Source organism: Equus caballus, chromosome 5, assembly GCF_041296265.1.
Source record: "Equus caballus isolate H_3958 breed thoroughbred chromosome 5, TB-T2T, whole genome shotgun sequence".
NCBI classification, from domain to species: Eukaryota; Metazoa; Chordata; class Mammalia; order Perissodactyla; family Equidae; genus Equus; species Equus caballus.
Window position 1 is genome coordinate 71,395,282 of NC_091688.1, and position 25,084 is coordinate 71,420,365.

General features: G+C 39.3%; 1 long non-coding RNA gene across 2 annotated transcripts; it reads left to right on the plus strand.

Moving 5' to 3' along the window:
- The first annotated feature begins 12,214 nt into the window (after window positions 1-12,214).
- LOC138924120 (uncharacterized) lies at window positions 12,215-24,814 on the plus strand. 2 transcript variants are annotated; one of them, XR_011438806.1, is made up of 3 exons: window positions 12,221-15,047; window positions 17,571-22,892; window positions 23,030-24,814. It is a non-coding gene; the product is annotated as an uncharacterized lncRNA (long non-coding RNA). The 2 variants fall into 2 exon arrangements; XR_011438805.1 differs by lacking the exon at window positions 23,030-24,814 and having other exon boundaries at window positions 12,215-15,047; window positions 17,571-22,992.
- The last annotated feature ends 270 nt before the right edge of the window (window positions 24,815-25,084 follow it).

Genomic DNA, 25,084 nt, shown 5'->3' on the forward strand with positions numbered 1-25,084 from the left:
CTTGAGACTACTTGCAGAGAGGAGGGAGTCCGTGATCTTGCTGGTCAGCAGCTTTCCCACCAGCCTGTATTTCCAGATGATGAATCCAGGTGCTTGTCCTTGGCGGTGTCTGTCTCCATGGAGGATAGTAGATTCTGGAGACAGGAAGCCAGGGAGTAAGCAGGGAAAGAGTGTTTTGGTTTTAACCACATATATGCTGGGTTTAATGTAGGGAAACTGATATAACGGTTGGTATCACATACAGGGATCCAGAGAAGACCCCTGACGACTCCCAGACTGGCAAGCAAACAGGTGTGGTACCCACAAAAGAGCACATTGACCTCGCCGCTATTCTTGCCAATTCTGGAGTTTGAGAGTAAGATTTTCTCCCGGGTCTGAGCTTCCACCTCTTTGCATTCAAGGCTCTATAAGCTTTATTCAAGATCTGTTTTAAGGCTTCATCCTTTTCTGGTTAAGGCTTTGTCTGTGAGTTCTTGGGTGGCACTTTGGCCTGACTCTTTGAATCAGGCTGTTTCTTTGAACTGTGCTAGCCTTTGGTCTGATCCTTTTTTGAACCAGATTGTTCCCATACTTGGAACTGGTTAGCCTTTGGTCAGACATGCAGACTGTTCATTGGAACTGTTTGGAGCTGTGCTTGACTCCCTTGGGAGCAGACTGTCCCTTAGAACTGCATTGATCAACCTTCGGTTGGACTGTTCTTTGGAACTACATTGTTCCCTGGTCCATCTTAATGAAATGAACTGTTCTATTGGGGCTGGCTGGCATCGAGCCTGCAGGTTGTTTGAGCTGTTCAAGCTGTTTGAGTTACAAGCTGTGTGAGAGCTATACCTTTGCTCTAGAGAAAAACCTCTAAGAAACAGGATCTCAGTTAGCTACATATTTGGAGGGCACCCCCCTCTACAGGGACCCCAGCTGATTGTATGTTTAAGAACTGTGGGCCTCTGGTGCCGGCCCGGTGGCGCAGCGGTTAAGTTCACACGTTCCGCTTCTCGGCGGCCTGGGGTTTAGTGGTTTGGATCCTGGGTGCGGTCATGGCACCGCTTGGCACACCATGCTGTGGCAGGCGTCCCACATATAGAGTGGAGGAAGATAGGCACGGATGTTAGCTCAGGGCCAGGCTTCCTCAGCAAAAAGAGGAGGACTGGCAGTAGTTAGCTCAGAGATAATCTTCCTCAAAAAAAAAGAAAAGAATTGTGGGTCTCTTACATGGACATTTTTTAACTAAGTGGGCCAAACTGACCAAAAGTAATCCAGAATTACAATGGCTATTATGAGGAACTTTCGATCTCCCCAAAGTCATTTCTCTTAAAACCAAATTGGGAGACCACGGCTCTAAAATTAAGCAAAATGAGTGATACATTTATTTTAATTGGTACCCGGAGGCTTCTAAATGTGCACAAAACTCTAAAATTGCCTCATTACAAGATATCATGTCTAAATTAACTGAAATAACTAAAAATCTGAGGGGGAACAAAGTGGCTTATGAAACCTCATCTTCTCCTCCTCCTTGGTCTCAGGTGCTATTTCATTTGTTTTCACAGATTCTTTTGTCTCAGGGCTACCCCTGCACTGCCATCTTGTCTTAGACTCCACCCTGGCAGTCATTTTGTGCTCATGCTACCACCTTCCTTTTTTCCCCTTGTGGAACCCTGATCCTTTAAAATTGGACCATCTGAGGATTGAAATACTAAGCTCTAATTATTACTTCTAAGTTCACTGAAACAAATAAACCACTAAAAGGAAAAATTTGAATAGCAATTTCCTAGACTTTTGATAATAGACACATATACTCCAAAACTCCTAGGAGAAAACTTGCTCTCTGTTTCTGTCTGTCTGTTTGTTGAAGCTTGTTGGTAAATCACCCATCCTACTCAAAAATGGGGAAAACACATGATTCCTGGTGTTTTGGAACAGCTGTTGGAAAACGGGGTCCCTCTTAGTTAAGATATTTTAGAGAATACAAAGGCAAGACAGGTTACACCTGGCTTACGTGCCAGGATCTTGTGCCTTTGTGGAAAAATGGGTGAACTTTTAGACAATTTAGAATTATAATAGTCATCTGGGTAACCTCTGTGTTAAATAAGTCCATCTTAAGGGACACCCTTAAAAAAGAGGATTCCAAATCTCTCAGGAGACAATGGAATGCATTCTTTGATTGGTACACAGAAGCTTCTGAAAGATGAAATGACTCACAAAACAGCTCTAAATGGATCCTTACAGCGTGCAAATAAAAAAACAAACAAAAAACTTTAGCCATCCAAGCAAATAAACTTAACTTAGTCTTTCTGTCAGAAACGCAATTTGAATCCGAAACTGAGTCTGCTTGGTAGTAAAGGAGTTATGTTTTGATTACAACTACATAACCTTTTGTATTTGCCTTTGAAATTTTTTATTGTTACTTTGGTCAAATAGATATAATGTTTCATCCTCAAAGAGCTTTATAGAAAATACTTTAACAAGTACTCTGGAGTACAGGTTTTTGATAACTTTAAGATCGTAACACTGAACTGGGTAAGAATTTCTAAACTCTCATGGAAAACTGACTGCTTTAATGTTTTGTTTTCCAGATGTAAGCCCCCTTTTCTCCTCTCCTTTAAGCTGCCAAATTAAGCAGTTTGGTAAAGTGTATCTTTGCAAGAAAGGCTGAAGCATTTTTCTTTTTCTCCCTGCTTGATTCCCTCCAGAATTTGGAAACTCTTAAGTCTTCTTTTCAAGAGAATATATGTATTTGTGTAAATTCAATGAGAATCTGTTCTCATTACTTTCCTCCAATAGACTTTCAGTTGGAACGGCCCCTCCCTACTCTACTCTTGCTCTATAGAAGCAAGCCCTTTCCTTTTTCTCTCCAAATTTGCCTGTGTTTCATCATAGCATGCACATCCCAAACTGCAGTTCTTTGCTGATCCTGAATAAACCCATTTTTGCTGGAGAAATAACTGGCTGTTTAAGGTCAACAGGTGATATATATTTTTAAAGGATTTCTGTCCAAAACAGTTAAAATACAAAAAATTTCAGTGCTTAGAGAATTAAACCTTAGGTTTCCAGGTGTCACTTATACTTTGTTCCTATACTATTACATTTCTTAAAACTATTGCATTGAAATTAAAGTCCATGAACTGGAAAAACCAGTTCTTCTTTTAAGCTGCCAAAATAGTTGAATATGGCATGTTCCTGTTAGTTCTTCAGGGCAAAGAACCTATATGTAAAGAAAGCTGGAGAGAATAGCCAAAGATTACCTCCTTTTCCATCATTCACCTCTAAGAGGAGTTGAATGACTTCCATATCATCAATAGCTCAATAGTCATGTGATCCTTTTGCTTTGAGATGGATCCGTTGAGTTTAACACTCTACAGAACAGCGATCTGACAGATTTGAAATGGACTTACTTTTCATTTTCTCCTTTAGCCAATAGGGGCTTCTGCTTGGCTTTTCCTATGATAATAAACTTACTCTTTAAGTCAGGGAGTTAGGGGGTGGTTTCATGGAAGTGAGACCATCTACTCTATCTATACATTCAAAGACTGGGGAAATTGCCCTGGATAATTGCTGCCCCATAGAACTCAGTTGATTCTGGACAAAGCTTCAGTTATCATGTAATGCTCTTAAGTCTCTGACTGATGGATGATCTTGGTCGTCTGGGCGTCAGGAATTAGTTTTATCTCAGAGTCATGGCAAATTTTAAATGGAAGTTTTGCAGATTTTCCTTTACCTGGCATAGTTACCAGACAAAATCACCACAGACTCCTTTGTGGAAGTCTAGAAGAAAGATGCGTAGTATGTACTTGTGCTGTTAAAGCTGGTCAGGGGCCTATTAAGTCTGGGAATGGGTGAGGGGTTGTAACTCTAGTCAAGTTGGGTGTCTACTCATCAGTCCTGGGGTACACTTGATTACATAGTTCATATGCTGTTCACCAACTATTTCCTGCTCTCTACCTTCAGGGCATGTGGTATGTTGCACTTCCTGGTTCTCTTGTAGTTGAGTGGAACCGTGTGACTAGTTCTAGCCAATCCGTTGTAAGCAGATTATGTGTGTCACTCAGGGCCATAGCATTGAATTGCCAATTTGTGATCCTCTGGAACTCTTTCTGTCTGCTTTTGAGTCTGGCAATGTTCATGATCATGACCGCTCTATCAGCCTGTATCCTAGAGTGAGGAGATATAAAGTGAAGGCCCCAGCACAGTAGACATACAGTATGAACAGGAAATAAATCTTTGTCATTATATGTCACTAAGATTTTGACAAAATCTAGCATATATTGATGGATACAGAAATTGATACCCAGAGATGGAGTGTGTATTAAAAATCTGGCTTTTTTGGCATTGGCTTTGGGGTCAAGTAAGCCAATTTTATAAGCTGGAAGAATGACACTCTATGTTATGCATTGGAATATTTGATAAAACTATCACCTACAATAACTTGAGAGGTAAATGACGAACCTAGAGAAGTGATTAGAAAACAAATGTTAATAGCATATATTGGTTAGTGTTGGCTGCATTTGACAAGATACTTCACAACAGAGAAGTACTAAAAAATAACTGACTAATGTATAAGTAGGAATGGAAGGGAATAAAGAGAACAGAGAAATTCAGAATTTGCAGGGTTGGGAGTGGCAAATGCTTTTCATCTCCAGTTGGTGAACTATAAAACTGAATCAACTTTTCAGCCCCAATTTGTAAACTATAAAGTTGAGTAGGCTTTTAAAACAAAACAAAACAAAAAACAGCTATTAGAACTAGGCTTTTACGCAAGGATCAAATCAAGCATATCTTTGTCATAGCCATGTTTAAAATCTGTAAGTGAATTGAGATGTCACCCAGTAAATCCTTGTAATTGGATGAAATAGGTCAGGGAGACAGGAACAAAGGGCTTTCTTTCCCACCAAGCTTAATGGGTACAAAGTACCTGGGATTAACTAGATAGATTAATTGATGTGTCAAGAAAAGAACCATGGTTATGGTTATTGGCAAATGAAGCCCACTGCAATCAATTGAATAAGAAGCCAATTATGTTTATGAGATAATGTACTGCCAAAGAAATCAAGAACCCAGATAGGACTTAAAATGCCTCTTTGACCTCTAGCCTTCTGTAGACAGGAAATGAGTTCAGAACACTGCTCAGCTTCCAAAGAGCACATGTTCTCCAATGCGCACTTCAGATATAGCCAGGGAAGATAGTAGAAAAGAAAGGACCCTTCTCTAGAAGGTCAAGTCAAGGGACATAGAGAAGAATGAACGTGAAGCCCCTCTTAGGTAGCTGAATTAATGTCTAATTCAAGAAATATTCCCCATTCAGGGTGGCGGGACTTCAAAATATCTTGCCATGGACTAGCGTCAGCCCTATATTTCCATTGGTCCCCTCCCCTTGTTTCTCCCCGCCACTAACCCCTCATCCCCCCACCTTTAATCTATTTTTTGTTCTCCATGAATTTGCCTATTCTAGATACTTTAAAAAGTATTATCGTATAATATTTGTCCTTTTATATTTGGCTTATTTCACTCAGCATAATATTTTCAAGATTCATCCATGTTGTAGCATGTATCAGAACTTCATTCCTGGTGCTGGCCCCGTGGCCGAGGGGTTAAGTTCGAGCGCTCCACTTAGGAGGCCCAGGTTTTCACAGGTTCAAATCCTGGGCTCATTAGGCCATGCTGAGGTGGCGTCCCACAAGCCACGACTAGAAGGACTCACAACTAAAACATGCAACTGTGTACTGGGTGGATTTGGGGAGAAAAAGCAGGAAAAAAAATGAATTTCATCCCTTTTTGTTTTGTTTATCCATTCATCCATCAAAAGATATTTGGGTTGTTTCTGCCTTTCAGCTATTGTGAATAATGCTGCTGGGAATATTCATGTACAAGCACCTATTTGAGTCCCTGTTTTTCATTCTTTTAGGTGTATACCTAGAAGTAGAATTGCTGGGTCATACGATAATACTATGTTTGACTTTCTGAGAAATTGCCAAACTGTTTACCAAAATGTCTGTACCATTTTACCTTTCCACTGACAATGTATGAGGATTCCAATTCCTCAGCATCCTCACCAATACTTGTTATTTTCCATTATTTATTATAGCCATCCTACTAGGTGTGAAGTGGTGTCTTGATTGTGGTTTTGATTTGCATTTTCATAATGACTGATGATTTTGAGCTTCTTTGCATGTGCTTATTGGCTATTTATATATCTTCTTTGGAGAAATGTCTATTCAAGTCCTTTGACCATTCTTGAATTGTGTTGTTTAGTTTTTTGTTGTTAAATTGTAGGCTTTTTAAAAATATATTCTGGATTTTAAATCTTTATTACCAAATCCAAGGTCTTGAAGATTACCCTTGCTTTTTATGCTAGACTAATTTCTATGGTGTCATTCCATTTAGAGAGAGGTTGAGCTAACTGTGTGGTGTCAATAGCTGAGCATCATTAGTGTTGAGAATCAAAGAGATTCAGCTACTAATCAATTACCCAGACTAGCCTGAAGGCCATAGGGAAGTGCTCAGATACTTGTGGGATAAGCTAACAATTCAAACAGAAACTAAGACCATGAATGGGATTTACAGTTTTTATTTATTTTTCTTTCTTTCCTTTTTAGTGTCAACAAATGAAGAGAGAGAGTCAATGCAAGTTGGTTTTATTTAAAGTTTGTGGCACATTTCAACTGAAGCCAGACTAAAGTGCAGTTAAACCTATTATCTAGTATACCTGATTTTAACCAACTAGAAGTATTGAAAAAAAGCAAACTCTAGGGGCCAGCCCCATGGCCGAGTGCTTAAGTTCGCACACTCCACTTCGATGCACCAGGGTTTCACCAGTTCAGATCCCGGGCGTGGACCTAGCACCACTCACCAAGCCATGCTGAGGCTGCATTCCACATAGCAGAGCCAGAAGGACCTACAACTAGAATATACAACTACATACTGGGGGCCTTTGGGGAGAAGAAGAAGAAAAAAAGAAGCTTGGCAAGAGATGTTAGCTCAGGTGCCAATCTTTAAACAACAACAACAACAAAACTCTACAAAAAATAATCAGAATGAAAGGAATAGAAGAACCAATAGCAATTAAGAAAAGGATGTGAAAATGTATATAGTAACATCCAAATTTAAGTAATAATGTTTTATACTACTCAAAGACACCTATGTGCTCTTCACAGTGACTTAAGGCAGTAATTTCCTACCAGTCACAGTTGTGAGATAATGTGGTTAAACATATTCACATAACAAAACAACTCTTAATATACGCAGGGTTAAATTCAGCTATTTAAAACTGAAGAACAGGATGATGACTTTTGCTCCCCGTTGCTCTGAAACGTTGACAAAAATAATCCATAACCAATCTATAAATGAAAATTTGGGCGAGTTTATTCTGAGCTAAAAGTGAGGACCATGGCCCTGGGTCTTCCTTCAGGAAGGAAGGAAGGGCACCAAAGAAGTGGGGTGTACAGATTAGTTACATACCCTCAAAGAGGATGTTTCACATATGGTTGAAATGTCCCTTTTACGATAGTCACGAGACTGCTCTGTTGGCACAGCAATTGATGGACACAGCAGGTAGTAGGTCTGTTGTCTTGGTGGACACAGCAGGGTGGTAGTTCTGTTGTCTCAAGCTGGGTGGTCACAAGTGAGCACAGCAATCAGTTCCTAGCCTAAGGAAAGATACTTATCCTTAAGGAAATGCCAAGGTGGGGGGGAAGTTGCACCTTTATCTTAAGGGCATTTGTTCTTGTCTTTGGGACATAGCAAATGCTTAAGCAGATATACAATGCATGCTCAATGGCCACATCAGGCCCTTTTGGAAAAACAAAGTCAGGCCAAATTAGGTTTACACTAAATGGCTTCCTCATATACTCCAATATATCCTATTGCTTGCCATATCTATTTGTCAATACCACAAGTTCAGTTCTATGGTATAATGCAGAGAGGATGTCTATTTATGTGACTTTTTTAGCATTGTCATAGTTTGTAAAAAAGCTAAGCTGTTTATAACAAGACTTGTAAAAGTGTAAGTGCACGTTAGCACAAAAGATATTACTTTCAAGCTAGGTAAATTCTGATCCAAATATGTTTAAAGCAATACAGCCTACATAACATAAAACTTGTAGAAATATATCTCAGCAGGTCACACCAACATAGCAAAGTTTGTTGAACTATTACAAAAAGTATAGGTTTCAGCTCTGGTGAAATGGTATAAGCATACTCTACCCTATTTCTCCCAATGACTTCAACAAAAGTCCTGGACAGAATACATAAAACAACTAACTGAGGACGCTGAAAAGTAAATAAGAATGAACAAACTGGGGAGGAAATCAAAGCTCAAAGAACAAAATAGTGAGTTCCATATTTTTCCCCCTCTATTATGTCCTGGTGTAGTCTCAAGGCAACTCAGATTCTGGAACATTGCAATGGGCGCAGCCAAGAGGAAATCTCTCTCTCAAATGAGAAGAGTGTGAAGATGCCCCCTGAAGAAGAGAGAGAAAGGGGAAGTACACTGTTTTCGTTTTCCTCTTTTGGCTGTGCAGAGCTCCAGTTTCAAAGCTGCCCTCTCTGTGGGCAGTGGCTGTATGAGCAGCTGAGCCTGTTGATTTGCCTTGACAGTAGATCCAGTGGTGAAAGATGTCTGATGGCACAGGAAGAATGAAAGCCAGGCATTCTGGCCAGAAGACCAAGAGAAGAAACTCTGGGATCCAGATTATGTTGTGGAGATTTTAGAGAGGAGGGAGCTCAAGAAGGGAATACCATAGATCTGTGTTTGGAGGTCACCCCACAGTGCTCACATGTGAAACTAACCTGCTATAGAAGACCAAAGGCTTTGAACACCAGTCTGTGGTATAGACCACCACCCCGGCCTCTTTAGCTCCTGGGGAAACACACATAGAACACATCCAAATAGTAGTGCAAAGGTTTGAAAACTGAAATTACATTGGAACCACGGACCACAGAAGGCGAGACAAGACTTTCGACCTGAACCTAACTGGGGCAACTAGCTGCTAAAACAAAACAAAGAAAAACCCAATGTGCTCCGGTCTTTTTAACAGGACTTCCAGTCTCATAACACAGCAATTAAAACATCCAGGATACAATGCAAAATTACTTGACATTTAAAAACAAACAAACTAGAAGCAAAAACAGCAAAATTGCAGCAACTCACAAGGAAGAAGACAACAAATCCCACTCTGAGATGACTCAGATGTCAGAATTACTAGACCAAGACTCAACAGCTCAATAGTGGAATGGAAAAGAGAAAATAGTTTGTGAACTTGAAGATCAATGGACTTATCCAATATGAACCACAGAGAGAAAATATTGGGAAAAAATTGGACACAGACTCAGGGAACTGTAGGACAGTCTAACATTCATGTATTTGAGAGGCAGGAGGAAAGGAGAATGAAACTAGTGCAGAAAAAAATATTTAAAGAACAAAGTTAGAGGCCACACACTACCCAATTTTAAGAATCATTATAAAGCTGTAGTAATCGAGACAGTATGATATTGGTGAAAGCACACACACGTGATCAATGGAACAGAATAGAGTCCAAAAATAGACACACAAAAAAAACAGTCCACTGATTTTTGACAAAAGTGAAAAGTCACTTTAGTGGAGAAAGGGGGCTCTTTTCAACAAATGCTGGGGAAAAAATTCACTATCCAAATGCAAAAAGAAGTCAACCTCTAACTCAATTTCAAAAAACAAAATAAAACAAAACAAACCGAACTATAAGACATTTAAAAGAAAATACAGGAGGAAATCTTTGTGACCTTGAGATGGGCAAATTGTTTTTAGTTATGCGCCAAAAATAAAATCCATAAAAGAAAAAATATATGAATCGGACTTTTTCAAAACTTCAAAACATTTTCTCTGCAAAAGACACCTTTAAGAGAATGAAAACATAAACTATAGACTATTAGATGGTATTTAAAAATCTCCTATCTGACAAAGGACTTGTATACAGAATATATGAAGAACTCTCAAACTCAACAATAAAAAAACCCTCAATTTTAAAAATGAGCAGAGGATATGAACAGATACTTTCTCAAAGAAAATATACAGATGACAAACACAGGAAAAGGTGCCCAACCACATTAGTTATTACGGAAACGAAAATTAAAAACACAGTAAGACACCATTACTATACCTATTAGAATGGCTAAACAAACAAATTAACAGTAACAAGTGCTGACAAGAATATGAAGCAACAAACCATCATATATTGTTGGTGGGAATACAGTATCATATAGCTACTCCAGAAAACAATTTTGCAGTTTCTTATACAGTTAAACATATACTTACATGACCAAGAAATCCTGCTCCTAGGCATTTATTTACTCAAAAGAATTGGAAAGTTATGTTCACACAAAATCCTGTACACGAGTGTTTACAGCATCATTATTCATAATCGCACAAATCTGGAAATGATCCAAATGTTTTTAATGGGTACAGCTATACAATGGAGTACTGTACAATTCTATTGGATGACATCCAGGAAAAGGTAAAATTATAGGGACCAAGCAGTAAGGATTAGTAGTCGTCAGAGGTTAGAGGTGGGGAGAACTTTTGACTACAAATGAGCAGCATAAGGAAATTTTGGGGGGTCATGGGGATGTTCTGTATCCTGATTAGAGTGGTGGTTACGCAAATCGACACACGTGTTAAAACTAAGAGAACTGGACACCTTTAAAAAAAGTGAATTTAGTCTCTCTCTCTCTCTATATATATAATACCTTTTCTAGCAGTAAGCTATAAATTTAACTTTCCCTTGGCAGCAGGTTATTTTGGTGGTATCGAAAATGGGAGTTGGCATTCACCAAAAAAGTAAGTACTATGCTATCACTTGTGTACTAGTAAGAGACCAGGTATTTGGGAAGTGCCAAATGTGACAAAGTACTGACATTCTTCCCCCTTAAGTCCTGTGCTGGGAAGGCCATGCATTCAATTAAACAGCTACCCCAGATCTGGGAGGCTGTGTTGTCATTATTCCAGCTCCCACTACCACTATTAAACCATTATTCCCTCACTGACAAGGAAAAAAATTTCTCCTTTGTCATTCTTACTCTCCCACCTAAGCCCTGCCCTTATCCCTGACATCTGCTAGCCACATCTCCACGTTGCTCAGGAGCACTACCACGTGATTTACAGTCTACTTCCTTTACTCTACTTTAGCCACCCACACCCATGGCTGCTGTTTGGACTTTATCACCATAGTGCTCTACCTCTGAAATAATAAACCCCAATAGTCCAGTATTTATCCAAAACTTCCTTGCATTTCAGCTGCATCATTTCTTTACTCCCACTATACCTCTATTTATTTGAACTCTTCAGGATTTCTAGTCACTTTGTTTCCTCCATTTGCCTTATTCCGTTTCCCTCTTTCTTCTTTTTCTATCTAGCTTTGACCGGCAGTGTCCATAACTTCTTCCCATTTCCATCAATTGCCATGTCTTCTTGTATTTCTGTTCCATTTCACTCAGAATTACCCTAACTTGGATCAGTCCAATGATCTCCTTTTCTACTCATACACTCAGTTGACCAACCTGCCAAGGATTCCTGGAGAAAACTATACAACCACATAACTTAGTGGATTAGAGCCACTGCAAATTGTTGGTCTTTGATATTAAATAACATAACTACATCATGGCGATCTTCAGTCAGCCCTCTCCGTTTGTCTCAATAGTCATTTCAAACCTTCACAGATATCTAACCAATCCTCCCCCTTAGACCAACCCTCCCCTCACACACACACCTTAAAGAGAAAACTCAAGTTATTAGGCAACTTTCTCGGCTTCTTGCACTACCCCTGTGGTAAGCAGAATTCCAAGATGGCCCCCATGATCTGTACCCCTGGTGTCACGGCCATGATAAGACTATGTTAATCAGTGATGATGTGGAACTTTACTTGAGCATAGAAAATAATGAAGCTTAAGAAATCCTCCCAACATTTTGTTTTCCAAAATTCCTCCACCCTTTTATGTTGTGAGAAACGGCTTACCACAGAGAGCTATTTTCCTGAATACAACTTAAATAAGATTTCCTGTCCAACTTTCTCGTGATTCCCATAAGACTCACAGATGACTCCATTGTTTACCTGTGACTAGCCTCTTTTGCATGAACCTGCTGGCATGGGCAGACTCAGAACGTCCAACTTCCATTCTCTGTCTCATGATTGATTAGCTGAGATTAGGACTGTTTGTCCGCCTCAAAACGACTATCCACAGAGAAAAACATTTCATGTTCAGGTAACCATCTGAGACTGCCTCTGCCTGCAAAACAACAAATGAAAATCACTCCATCTGCACCTTGTTTATCTTTCTTGTCTTTGTTCAAGGTGCTATGACAAAATACTACAGACTGGGTGGCTTATAAACAAAAGAAATTTATTTCTCTCAGTTCTGGAGGCTGGCAAGCCCAAGATGAAGGCGCTGGCAGATTAGGTGTCTGGTGAGAGCCTGCTTTCTGATTCACAGACTGTGTCTTCTAGCTGTGTTCTCACATAGCAGAAGGGGCTAGCGAGCTCTGTGGAGTCTCTTTTATAAGAACGCTGGCCTCATTCATGAGGACTCCATTCTCACGACCTAGGCACCTCCCAAAGGCCCCAACTCAATATCATCACAGTGGGATTACGATTTCAACATATGAATTGGGGCCGGGCCGGGCACAAACGTTCAGATCATAGCACTTCTCTATGAAACTCTAAGGCAAATCCACTTGCTGAGATACTCTGATCTTTGGATCTGGGTTGCTCAGCCTGAATAAAATCAATATCCTTGCTTGTCCGTTTTGTCTTTGACGTGTGCTGCTGTGAATCAGATAGGACTGGCCTGGCCTTCCCTCCCTCTTTACTTCACTCAGGCAAGGAGGACTCCTCAAGCCCTTGGTGCTCCATCTTGACTGGCCATCTGGAGATCCAACAGTGAGTCCAACTTCCGGTTCTGTGTTCCAGACTCCTGTCCTACAGTGGCAGAGAAAGGATTTTATTTTTATTCTTTTTGAGTACTGGCTTGATTTTCGGTGCTAGCTTCTTTTGGTTTTATGGCCTGACTTTTTGATGATCTCTGTAAATGACTTAAATGGTTTATAGAAATCTTGCCTCTGTGGGTGAAAGCAGAAAATCTGGCTTGTCACACTTTTCTGTTTGTCTATTTTAAATGAAATCAATTAAAGCATTTGTACCCCGTGGGAACAGAACAGCTCTTTTATATGAATCAGTGAGTTTTATATTTCTGCTTGGCTGAGATACAGAATTGGCTGAAATATTTTAATTGAAGCCGTAGCTGTCTATGTGGTCTGTATGTATGTTTATGTGCCTATGACTGTATAATATTTTCTTTCCTCCAGATCGTATTACCAAATTAGATTATGAAATCTTTTAAAAGAGTTCTATTTGGATTGGTTTAGAAAAAAGTGAGTCTTATGCAATTCCTAAAATTCCCAGAAATTAAGGAAATTGATCTTCTAAATACATGTTAAATATATATTATAATAGAAACTAAGTCAAACGGGTTCAGAATTTGAGTTCACATTATTTGGGTAAATCTTTGGTGTATGAGACTGGTTTAATATAGTTGATTTAATAAAAATAGCTATGTCTTCTGAGTTATTAGTATTAAATATAATACTAGCATACATGTTTATTCTAATTGGGTATGTTTTTCCTAAACTTTCATAGATTTACTGATCAAATAAGCTAGCATTACATCTCCTAGATGTTTAAGATTATGAAAAATGTAAATTTGTGTTTAACCAAATTGAATTATTATTCTGGCACACTTTATTTCAACAGTAATTATGCTTTGCAGTATGTCAGCTTGGAAATAGTTTCCAAGATTTTCAGATAGCTAAAAACCTGTACTGATGCTAAATAGAGTTAATTAATGGATATTCGTTACACGCCTAGATCACTTGTACATAGGATAGGATACTGAAATTAATTGCAAAGCAGAATTTTAAGTTTATATAATTTTTACGTACTTTTCCCTCTCATTTTTATAAGATACAGCGAGGCTATATATTTAATGTTAATGAATGTGTTCATTTTCGCAACTTTGGGATGTGCATAGCCATAAAAAGTTATGAGATGTACATTCATAAGATCTGCTAGTCTGCTAAAAATGTTAGTGTATTATAAACCTCCTAGTTTTCTTTGTAAAATAGAAGGGACTGTGGTTAAAAACTCTAATCCATATGTGTGAATGAGACTCAGAGCAATAGTGGCAGAGAGGAACAACTCTGTATGGAATGTATGCAGGATGAATTTTTGTTTAAACAAAGAAAGGGTAGTTTGTGCTAAACTAAAATAACTCTGTTCCAGAATGAGAAGGAGGAAAGTGTAGGAAAAAATCTAAATGGATATAGAAAGTTGTAGAAGGTTCTCAGAAAGGGGATTTTTAATTGTGGTGGTCAAGGCTAAAGTTTAATGGATTTATTTATAAGGTTTTCAAAAAGAGTTTTAATAAACACTGTATACAATATATCTGATGCAGAACTAGCATTTGGTTTTCTCTCTGTTAAAATGACAAAATCTTCTTGGATTACATGCCTGCTTTATTCGTTAAGAGGTTGGAAAAGATTTTTCTTTGCCTTCTAAATAATTTGTCAAAGATTCTCTGTCTTATCAGGGTTATTTCCTGCATTTTATGTTGATTTTATCATGTCCTCGATTATTTAAGAGAACAAAGTCTTCCCATTTTTGAAAGAGCCAGTGTTCTTTACAATCATGTTACCTCCTGTGTATACTTTTAAAACCTTTTATTGTCATCTTGGTTAAATAAGTAACCAAGTATTGTTTTCCAGTAACCCATGATTCTATTTCAGCAAGTGTTCAAACCTCCAGACGACTTTTGATACTTTGCCTTCCCAACATCAAATCCTAAATGATATATTTTGCACCTAAAACTGGTTTCCCAGGGGGGCCCTGAAAAACATTTAGAAAGAATTTGTTCTTTATCTTATAAAAAGAGAGGTTCTAGTCATAATTAGGTTTATTTGATATGTGACTATTGATGAGTTGCATGGGAAGACTGATCAAATCAGAAGAAATGCTTAACCTTCCCCAGGCTAAATTTTTGTGAGTAAAATGTTATTAATATAAATATTTCAGAAATTGTATGCTATTTGAGAAGTTCCTAGAGATTTGTCAATATCCTAACTGTCTATGTTTCTAATTATCAGAGTGTCCGTGCTGCTTTGCCTGATATTAGACAACAAAAGTATAATGAATACAAACATAAGTTATTTTTTAAAATGTTAATTGAGTGACAACTTTCTTTTTTAAATTTGAATCTAGCATCTTCTAGTCCAATGGCTCCAAACTGGGGATTCATATCACTTACCTATGGAGTTTTATGAATATACAAATGTGTAGGACTTATTCCATTCTTACTGAATTTCTTCACTTGATAAACTTGATATATTCTTGTATATTCCAGCCATATACTTGGTGTATCCATGGTATATCATGTCTCAGGATTATTGTATACTAAATCTGAAGAATTTTTTTCTCTGTAAAGATTCATTTTCATAAAGTAAATCTACTTTATCATACAGGAGATAAATAAATCATAAATCATAAAGTAATATCTACTGTTCTTTGGAAATAAGATTAATTATTATGTTTATAGACATTTTGCCTAAAACTTTTTTGCATTGACTTTCTTTTGGTTTGCATGCCACAGAAACGACTGTCTTTGCCAGCTTCATTATTCTTATGATGAACTCTCATCGCCTCCTCCACTCTTAAAAGTTATCAGTAATAAGTTAACTGCAGCCATTTTAAGGCTTTTGTCATCTACAGATAGTTTTATATTTTACTCTGATGCTTCCCTGAAAGGCCTTGCAATCAGCCACAGGCCAGAGTACATCTTGGGCACAGGCTTCGGATGGCATTCCTTAAACACCTTTGAGTCCATACCAATGGACTGAGGCAGGATTTCCAGAACTCTAGTCCAGAAACAGATGGGTTCCTGAGACCACCAACCCAAGATCGAGTGGAACAAGAATGAATTACATAGGCCTGAATAAACTGATGAGGGATGCTTGTGGGTTTTGTTTGGAATGTTGTTGATGTTAATGTTATATTTTCTGGATATAAGGAACCCCTTTCTTTTTTGTCTTAAGCTATCTATAACTCATAATAATTTAGTAAACTCTGCTTTTGTAAATAGAAATGAAACATTTATCTTTTTGCCCCTGCCTGACTCCTCCAGATTTCAAAAACTCTTATTTTCTTCTTTTCATAGCAATCTAGTTACGTATTTGCACAATTCAGTAAGGTCTGTCCTCCTCGTTAATAGGACTTAATTGGAAACATTGGTCATGCAATCAAGGCCTTGCCTGGAATGTCACATTTGAGAGTAATGCTCACTTAATCAGATATGACCAGACACTTTTAAGGAACTATGTCCAGTTAATTTTATGGTACTAGTGCTTATAAAGCATGCTTAGGGAAACTGGACTGGTATCTGGTTCACAGGGTGAGTAATGAAGGTCACTTCCTGGTAGGCCTAGGTCACAGGATATTTTAGGGAATTTGAGAAGAGAGGAGTTCACCCAAATTTATAGGTGCTACAGGTGAAATTTGATGGCGAACTCTTGGCTTGGCTTCTTAGCTCAAGAGGTTTTTAAAAGTCCAATCTGACATTTCTTATTAAACTTTCGGCAAAGTAGATTTAAGGAGTACTATATGATATTACCATTTTTGCCACACCTATGTAAATAATCAGGTCTAATCTAATGAGATCAGTTGTATTTTATGATCAAGAATAATCTTTCTTTGAGATTACCTGTGATTAAAAGGGGAGTGACTTTAGAGAGAAATTTTGTGTTTCAATGGAAAACTATAGCACACTCTTCTGACTCTAGTCCTAAATTAGCAATAATTGGAGTTCATTGTCCATTGTTCATTGTCTTTGTGCTATTTGCACACTTTGTAAATTGCAGGTAATTGATGGATATTCAAACTCTGTCTTCTCTGGTGGAGATTTAAGTGACTTCCTCCCCACCTTGTGGAAAAACCAGTTTGAGTACATTCCTGTAACAGTCCAAGGATCCTGTTACCTTGCACAAGTCATTAACACTTACCAAATGTTCACTTCTTCCAGATTCCTTCAATATCTGGCTATAGTCATCTAATTAAGTTTTCCAAATTTTCTCCCTCCTGCCTGACTTAGCCTATTTAAGAATTAAACCTGACCACTCAGATTCCTTTCCTGTACTGCACTGGCCTTTTCCCCTAGGATCTGAAGAAGCCCTGTAAGCTAAAACCTAATGATTTCATGTAAACATTGAAGGACTCAGGAACTCATCACCGTAGTGGACCATGCATGGGTTGGATTATTCCTGGACAAGCCACTGTCTGGGCTTGTAAGGAAGTTTGGCAATATACTGGGCTATACATGCCCTTACATGAGAGATAACCAAGGCTATGGACAACATCACCAAGAGAAGCAACATCTTAACTCCAAAGAACTCAATCAGTGGTGCTCCACCAGCATCTTGGAATCTAATGAACTGGTTACCCTCAGGTTCAGCTCCTGAAGCTGTTTACTTTAGTACAAACGTTCATATTTATATTTTCCTTTTTTCATTTCAGGCATTCCTCTTTAAGATATCTGATGTCCAGGACTCCAAAATAACTGACCTTTTCCATCACTTCTCCATAAATGGTTTGACTGATTTTGCAGAAACAGTGCCAAAAAGAGGTCGTAAGAGATTATTTCTTGGACTCTGCTTGGCCCCACGCAGGAGGTTTATTCTTACCTCTGAGTTGTTCAGTGAAGAATGATATTCATTCATCTTTAACAAAAATCTGACAATATTGAACTTCACCTGAGCCCTGTGCTCTTGGAGGATAGCAACAGTTGAGAAATCCATACCCCAACCTTTTGTGTTCCAGGAAATGGCTTGCTGCAAAGAACTACTCTCCTCCATAACACTTAGATAAGACTCACTGTCCACTCTTTCTCATGATTCCCACGAGACTTGAGGATAACACCACTATGCACCTGTGACGAGGCCAAACATATATTTCTCTCCTTTTGCACGCACCTGCTGAGAAGGTCAAACTGACCATCTTCCTTCTTGTTCTTTGTCTCATGATTGATTAGCTGAGATTAGAAGTGTTTGCTCCCTGAAACTGGCTGTGGTTAATTTATGTGTCAACTTGACTGAGCTAAGGGGTGCTCAGATAACTGGTAAAATGTCGCTGTGTGTGTCTGTGAGGGTGTTTCTAGAAGAGATTAGCGTTTGAATTGGTGAACTGAGTCAAGCAGAGGGCCCTTCCCATGGGGCCCAGCCATGTGGGTGGCTGGGTGGGAGTCATCCAATCCTTTGACAGCCGAATAGAATAAAAAAGGCAGAGGAAGGACAAATTCACTCTCTGCTTGAGCTTCTTCTGTCCATCCATCTTCTTCTGTCTTCAGATAGCCAAGCTCCTGGTTCTCAGGCTTTGGGACTCACGCTGACACTTACCTCATCAGCCCCGATTGTCCGGTCTTTGGACTTGGACTGAATTATGTCACCAGTTTTCCTGGTCCTCCAGCTTGCAGATGGCAGATTGTGGGACTTCTTAGCCTCCATAACTGTGTGAGCCAATGCCTATAATAAATCTCCTCATATATATCTATATAGATTGCTACTGGTTCTGTTTTTCTGGAGAATCTTGACTAATACACCAGCTATTCACAGGGAAAGAAACATATCCTGTTCAACTAACCAACCGAGGGAGACTTCCCCTGCTCAGAAAACATCTCCAACCACAGACCACTCCGTCTGCAACTTGTTTACTCCTCTTTTTGAAACTCTAAGGCAAAACCACCCACCGAGATACTCTGATCTTTAGATCTGGGATGCTCTCCCTATTGCAATAGCTTGAATACAATTAATATCCTTACCAGTCCAGTTTTTGTCTTTGACAATAGCAAAAAGGATTTTGGTATGTATTTAGGGTCCCTAATCAGTTTATTTTAAGACAAGGAGATTCTCCTTGGTGGGACTAACTTAATCAGTTGAGACCTTTAGAAGCAGAGCCTTTTCTCTGGCTAGTCACAGAAGGGGAGATCAGAGAGATGTGCTCCTGCTGACCAGCAAGAAAGCAAGCGTCCGTGCTGTAACTGCCTGTGGGTGCCATATGGCAAGGAAGTGCAGGAGGCCTCCAGGAGCTGAGAGTGGCCCCCAGCTGATACCCAGCCAGATACTGGGGGCTTTAGTCTTTTAACTGCAAGGAACTAAACTCTGCCAAGAATGTGGGTGGGCTTGGAAAAGTTCCTGTAGCCCCAGATGAGAACTGCAACCTGACTGACACTCTAATTTCACCCTGTGGCACTCTGACCCGAGAACCAAGCCACATCATGTCAGACTTCTGACCTGCAGAACTGACAATTAATAACCAGGTGGTGTTTTAAGCTGCTACATTTGTGGAAATTTGTTACACAGCAATAGAAAACTAGTAAAACCCCTGACAAATCATTCTGTGTCTTCATTGATCTGCAGCTTTTCTCCTTTCTCAATGGTTGATACCTCTATCTACGCTATGATCTCACTTGCTTCTGCCCCTGTATCCACAGGCATCTTACTCCATTGATTGCTCCTGTTGTCACTCTGCCTCTATCATCCATCCTCTTCAACATGTAAACATGGTGAAATCTCTCCTATTACAAAAAAACCCTCCACTGATCCCTTCTTCCCTTAGCTATGAACTGATTTGAAAGAACAGTAGTCTACACTTGATGTTTCTACTTTCTTACCTCTTATTTACCACTCATCCATATAAAAGGGCTTTCAACCAAACACACTATCAAAATTCTTCTCAGCAAGTCACTAGTGATATCAATTTTGCTACATTCAGTAGAGAATCATCACACTTGATCTCTTCGCATATTTTACAGTGTTACTTATTGATACTCTCCTGGTTTCCATAACACCACTCTCGGGGCTTTTCGCTTATTTCTCTGATAATTTCTTCACTCCTTCTCAGTCTTCTTTACGGGGGTCCTCTTCCTCTACCCATTCCATGTATTAACATTATAGCTCAAATTTCTAGGGGTTTTGCACTCACTCCTAATGTGAGTTCTGCAGACACCTACAAATCTCATGTGCACACACACATACCCCTTTGGTTTTATTGGGATTCACTTCTTATAAACAAGTTCACTTCTCTGGTTGCTGCAACGGCTCCGTTATGTGATCTCCTTCCCATCACAGCTCATGAGCTCAGTTGCACATTAGCCTCCCCATGGTGGCTGCCCCTGCTCTACCAAACTTCACATCCTCTTCCAATGCTGCCACCACCTTGGCAACTAGAAACAGAATCCAGAAGCTCCAGCCCCTCAACCTCGTATTCAAATTGGGCGGTCACCACGAGTAAACTGAGCAAACTGAGTCTGCGGTGGGAAATGCAATGCCTCTGCCCTCTTGTTTCATCTGCTGTTAGAGGAAGTCTCTAGCTAGTCTTGTTTGTTCCTTGATGCCTCACAACATTCAGGGAAAAATCTTTCTGCATTTTTTGCAGCCTTTTTTCTCTCCAGGACTCAGAGCTACATATCCATGGAGAAAAATGGAAATAGAGTTGACTGCCAATCTCTGAAATGTTCTCAAAATGCTGTTCCCCTCCCCTGCCAAAGGCTTTTTTACCGCGTCAAGTTCATTAAGCTCTTTCCTCAACCTTTAGGAAGAGTTTGTTCCTACGAAGCTCCTGAGACCACGGAGGCAGTAGCTGTTGGACCTCTCCCACCATTGCATCAGGTAAGCCCTGACACTTTTGAACCTCCTTTCATTGGAGACTGGGGCAGAGCTTCTCAAATTATTCCAGTGAAGGAACAATCCTTTTCACCCCAAATCATTCTAGACTGATACTTTGGTAAAATACAATAAAAAGGAACTACTAGAAATTGTCTGAAATAAAAATCAGACAATGTCAGACTGCTATAAAATTTTCTAAATGCTTACTCTCAATGTCTGTATTTCTCTAATTGCAGACCTGTAACACGCATATCATCTCCGTACACTGGCCTGTGAAGCAGTCTGGGTAGCACTGGTCTATGAGTGAAGGAAGGGCGAAACCGGAATGTTCTGTCTGCTTCTTGAACTATATCCTAGTTACAATTTTTCAGGATTTACTTTTTCTTCCAGCTTCTGGTGAACTGGGTAGATGATTACCATCTTTCCTCCATTTGAACTCTCAGTTCTCAATTTCTTGATGCCAAATTTCGTACTTTCTGAATTATTTTTCAATCATGACCATGCCCCTGAGTCTCTTCTTTCCTTAGTTGATTGCTCTTTGGAATGTCAACATCTCCACTGGAGAGCGTGAGAGGTATTTCACAGGGAGTTAAACTGAATTGTCAGCATTTTTTGTAGCATCGCTTGCTAAAGGCTAAACAGAAGTTTGACCATTACCTGTGAATTTCATTTTACTTCAGAAAAATATTGCTGTGCACTTGATCTGAAGGGTCATCCTTCAGAACAAGAGGCAGAGAGTTAAGAGAGGACGGAAATATTCACGTAAGCAGGTGATAGACGGGGCAGGGTGGGGATTGGACTCAGCTAGATCCCCCTTGGCATCTGACTCTCCAACAGTTCTCTTTCCTTTCCAAATTTTCTCCAACTCTTTATTGTATAGGTCAACAAATGAGAGGCATAAACTACAAGAGAAGCAAAAAAAGTTTATTTGGGTCAAGAATTGCAATTTGGGAGACAGATTTGAGTAGAAACTCAAATGTACTCCACTTACAGGAGAGGGGCTTAGGGTTTTTGTGGGAAAAAGGGAGGAAGATGAGGTGGGCTGTCTTAAGGAAGAGTTCATTGTTCTGAAGAGGTGAGGCTGGGTTTGTACCTCATAGATTGGCTTAAGCTTCAGTCATCAGGCAAAAGACCAGACTTGTACTATGTTGACTGGTCAGTGACTCGGTTATTAGCAAAATCCAGTTTTATCAGTCCTTACAAACAGGATATTCCTGTCTTTATGGACTTTCTGGAATGTTGGCGGTTTGGTCCAGTTTGGAAGATGAAGAAAACAAGATGTGCAAGGCAATTCCTCTGAAATGGCTGCTCCGGCTCCATTTGAGTATGGCTCTACTCGCGTCATCTTTCATATATAGATCGACTTAACTGCTAAAGCTTCTCTTTTTTCCACACTCTGGGTTTTGAATCATAATGAACTGAGCTCCCCAATTAAGGAGAAACGAGGGGGGAATCATCTGTATGATAAGCCCTATTTACAACTGTTTTCTTTTACATATAAATCTGTGTCATGAATATGAAGATAATGCTGGATGTGAAGTTTCTTCACATGTATTATTCAAAAACACTAACTTTGACTAGAAAGGACACTCAAGAGCAATTTGTCATCATTTTGAGGAGAAAAGAAACAAAAAGCCCTTCAAACATATCCAGGATCTTTTACTTTTCTCCAAACACCAAAAAGAAATTGATGGCCACTTGATTCTCTCTTTACAACTTGTTTAGAATGCCAGAATTCTTCCAGGAAAAAGAGGATCAAGGTTATGGATCTCTCTTCCTAATAGTAAACTGCCATATTTTAAGTACGGTTAGATCTCATGTTTTTAAAAAATTGTCTAGACACATGTGCCCTGAAAGTCTCTGAGTTGAGTGGGAAAAGCTCTCTTCCAAAATTAGTTGTGAACAAATATGAAATGATTGACTTTGTTAACTAAAGGGAAAAGGTTAAACTGATAAGGGTTGTCAGATGCTTAGACATTTTATAGAATTTGAGAACACAGAGCTTGGCTTTCAGCCTCTCCAACTTCAAGTATTTTGCGATGAGGAAATACCTCCCATGTCTGTTTACTCAATTTCCTACCCACCCCTAACTATAGGAAAATATTTGAAGGCAGTGGAAATTTCATCTTCCTGACTCAAACGGGCTACACAGAAACACCTCACCTCTTCATAGTAGGTAAGCATTGTTATCCAAAGAGATTTATGAATTAAAACTTCAACCTTATCTATTGTTGATATGTATTTAATTTTGTAATTAAAATATGTATTTAATTTTGGGTTTTTGTCCTTGTTTTCTTTTCATTTTTTTTCCAGCTTTATCCAAATATAATTGACATGTAACATTGTGTAAGTTTAAGGTGGGCCACGTGATGATTTGTTACATGTATAGATTGAGAAATGATTACCACAATAAGGGATTTCTTTTCCATAAAGATCCATGAATGAACTTACTGATGAAGAGACTGATGACGATTTGGAAAAATTAGCATGACATCCTGAATGGAAACATGAAGAATCTGTACTTTCAAAGCTGACTTTCGTAATTGGTACTGTCTCTTACTGAGTGATTTGTTAAAAAGTCATCTCATTTCTTTTAGAATCGGTTATCTCATCTCAGAGGGAAATATCACCAGCCCATAAGGCTACTGGGAAGTTTGGGAATATTTGGAAAGGCTTATGCAGAGGGTTACAAAGCAGAGCAGAAATAATTATGGTCAACATTGATCCAAAACGAAAGCAAAGTTTCATTTATGAGAGAAAAAAAGTCCATATCTTATAGAGTAATTTATATTAGCGTTAAAATTACTATAAAGATAGATTTATTATAAAACTTTAAAGCAAACATCCATGCCCTGATTTTGGCTGTCAAAGGCCCGATTTAGGCTGAAAGTGCTTGTTCCTCCGCTTGGAGAGAACTGTTGCCTGCGTCGGCCGGGCGGTGGGGTGAGTCAGAGAAGCGAGGTGAGCACACGCTGCCCTCTGGTGGCGCTTGCCCGAACTTGCTGAGCGGCCAAAGCTGCCCTCGGAAGCAGCGACCCGCGCTTTCCAGAAGCGAGTACGGTATTCCTGGATATTCAGCAGGCTTGAAGAATGGCTCTCGGAGGGACTTCTTTCTTGAATTAATCGTAAGTTTAAGAATCCAGCCCCCCCCCGCCCCCCCAAAAAAGCCTTATTGTACCTAAGTTTTCAAAGATGGCTTTTTGTGACATTCTAGAAACAATGACTACTTTTTTTTTTAAAGATTGGCACCTGAAGTAACATCTGTTGCCAAACTTCTTTTTTTTTTTTTTCCTTCTTCTTCTCCCCGGAGCCCCCCAGTAGATAGTTGTATATTCTAGTTGTAGGTCCTTCTGGTTGTGCTATGTGGGACGCTGCCTCAGCATGGCTTGACGACCAGTGTCACATCCGCGCCCAGGATCCTAACTGGTGAAAACCCTAACCCCTAGTTTGCCTTTCAAGGCCTGTATCTTGTATCCAATCTCATCATAATGTATCCCAACACAAATTGTGCTGCTCACATTCCACAGACATACCACACTCATTCTCCCCTCCATCCCTCTACTCGTTGTATTAGCCTGTTTAGGCCTTTCCAAACCCCGCTATTTTCCAAATCCCAATTTCTGGTTCACCTCTTCAATAAAGAACTCCCAAAAGTTCAAAGTGAGTTAGAAAGGTTACCAGCTTTGTATAAATATCAGATTGTGAGTTGTAGGTCCTGGGAGATGGAATAAAATACTTGTTTAGCTGTAAAGTCAAATTTCAATTCACCTGTGGATATTTCGTGGTCTCTGTGCTCCCCAGTTGTCAGTGATGAGAAAACAAAATGTGGTCATTAATTTATTGAGCATATGCTGCATGCAAGGCTGGAATATACAGGGGTGAACAAGAAAGACCATTTACTCACAGCACCTTCTTCTAGTAGGGAAACCTCAAAACACCCTTAATCATTCTCAAAAGATTTTATGAAATATAGGCCATACGTGAGAAACAAAAAATTAAAAACAAAAACCAATAAAGCATACACTAACTGCATTTATTTCAGTAAATACAAAAATGTGTTTAATTTTCAGAGCCAGAATAAAGATATATTTTAAACAATGAAGGACATCAGTCACAAAATTCATAAAGTAGCACATTTATTTCATATATCTCAGAAACATCCAACTTTAAATTTTCTAATGGGTTTCTATGTAGTAGATGGCGCCATCTATGGGTGAAGCAGGAAATGCCTAGTTTTATTAACAGCAATCCGTGCAGAAAGGAGAAGGGGAAGGAATTCGCTACCAGAGCTCTGAGGAATGAATGCCACACCACCCAGGGAAAGGCGAAATCTCCAATATTGAAATGGAAGCGCAAGGTCCTAGACTA